We start from the raw sequence: 2398 nt of genomic DNA, 5'->3' as shown, positions 1-2398 counted from the left end.
GGGAGAGAGGAAGGGAAGGCAATGCCTGAGGCACCGGAGGGGGGGGGGGGCGGAAACCATAGCAGCCGGGATATTTGAAACGGGTCGGCGTTTGGCGCCCAGGTTACCCCGAGGGGTGTTTTGCACGGGGGATTTCCGGGTGTTATGAGTCCAAAGCAGCCTCAGCCCTTCCCTTCCCTGAGCAATAGAAAGCAGCTATAGGGTGACTCAGTGCCGGATTTACGTTTAAGCTAAACAAGCTACTTTATAGCTTAGGGCTCCACTCTCTTGCGGGGCCCCCAAAAAATTAAAGGGAGAAAAACAGGTTGTACATTTCCAAAATATAAGATAAAAAACAGATAAAATAAAAATAAACTTACATACAGCAACAGTGTTTTGTGTTGTGTAAGTAATGGGCACCGCCTGCTAGCCTGCTCCCTAAAATATCACTGGTTTCCTTATTTCTATATATATAGGGTCATATATATATATATATATATATATATATATGAAAAACCTAGACAGCATCTTAAAAAGCAGAGACATCACCTTGCCAACAAAGGTCCGTATAGTTAAAGCTATAGTTTTCCCAGTAGTGATGTATGGAAGTGAGAGCTGGACCATAAAGAAGGCTGATCGCCGAAGAATTGATGCTTTTGAATTATGGTGCTGGAGGAGACTCTTGAGAGTCCCATGGACTGCAAGAAGATCAAACCTATCCATTCTTAAGGAAATCAGCCCTGAGTGCTCACTGGAAGGACAGATCCTGAAGCTGAGGCTCCAATACTTTGGCCACCTCATGAGAAGAGAAGACTCCCTGGAGAAGACCCTGATGTTGGGAAAGATTGAGGGCACAAGGAGAAGGGGACGACAGAGGACGAGATGGCTGGACAGTGTTCTCGAAGCTACTAACATGAGTTTGACCAATATGCGGGAGGCAGTGGAAGACAGGAGTACCTGGCGTGCTTTGGTCCATGGGGTCACGAAGAATCGGACACGACTAAACAACAACAGCAGCAATATATAGGGTGCCTACATTCTGCATATTTTGTTATGTTCAAATGACTTTAGATTCTTATTAGGTCCATAAATTACCATATAGCATATATTCAACACAAAAAAGAGCGACAGTTTGTTATTGACAAAGGACAGCTGGACATATAAAGGGCCCCATTACCTTCAATAGCTTAGGGCCTCATCAAACCTAAATCCGGCCCCAAGGGTGACACCCCTTCCAGCACCGCTTTCCCCTGTCAGAACAGGGACAAGACTATATTGTTGGTTTTGTTATTCATCACTTATTAATTTTATCAGCCCAAAGCCATAAAACGCAGTAGAGAAAATCAAGGCGGAATAAAATACATTACAAGGATAAAATAATCATTGAAACCAGACATTCTGTCAGACAGAGAGCTTGCTTCCCTGGAGAATGTAACTTGCCACCTCCACAGTCATTTCTCCTCAAGTTGCTGCTCTTTGGCAAAACAGGCCAATTTTTCAGAGGTGTCTGGGCGGGCTGTCCTGTAATAAAAAGGTAATGGAATACCCAATTGATTTCCTCGCTGGGAGTTTTAAATAATTGAATAAGGCTGCTGGAGTCCTTGAATAGATTGGGCAAACCAGCAAGGAGTGAGGCGGGGTCAGCCCAAGACATCCTGGCACTTGAGGCAGACCCCAAAATGGCATCTCCCCCCTCCGGGAAGATTTGCATCAGGAATAGGTCGTGGATTCTGTCGCCTGGCCGTCACCTCACCTCATGGGTGAGCCGGCATTGTAGAGGGATAAACCCTCAGACACACCACATCCCCATGAGCAAGCTCTCTGCTCATAGGGGATCCTGCAACAGTGTCCTTCAACTATGGCAAAGTGCATTGGCTGGAGCCGCATGGCGGTGAACCCTTAAAAACTATGAACTGACCCTTGTGGGAATATAAATGCAATAAATAATAATAGTAATTTCAAAAAGTAGAGGGTAAAGGTGCACCCTGCCACCCTGTACTCCTGTGCACTCCAAAGACCACTATGTGGTTCCTAATTAAGGCTCACTGGAGCCCTGAACAGAACACCACAACTTTCTGTTGGCAGTCACTACTTGTCTCAGGCTTTCCCAAGCTGGTGCCCTCCAGATGTTTTGGACTGCAGCTCACATCCGCCGCAGCCAGCAAACCTGTTGTAGTCCATCTGAAGGGCACCAGCTTGGGAGAAGGCCAACTTCTACTGTTGCAATTATAAGAAGTTGGTTTTTGTTTTAAAATCTGATGTACAAGCTTTTCTAAAATGTAAAGTTATCAGGTTATGATTATGAAGATTCTAATTTAATGCATTTGAGCAAAAAATACCTTTCTGTAATCCTTAAACAACCCTGTAAGATAGATCAGCATTATCTCAGCTGCAAAGGTCGGGGGGGGGGCAGGGGGTC

This window comes from Podarcis cretensis (assembly GCF_951804945.1).
Source record: "Podarcis cretensis genome assembly, chromosome: 5".
NCBI classification, from domain to species: Eukaryota; Metazoa; Chordata; class Lepidosauria; order Squamata; family Lacertidae; genus Podarcis; species Podarcis cretensis.
Note: the sequence above shows the minus strand (reverse complement) of the source record.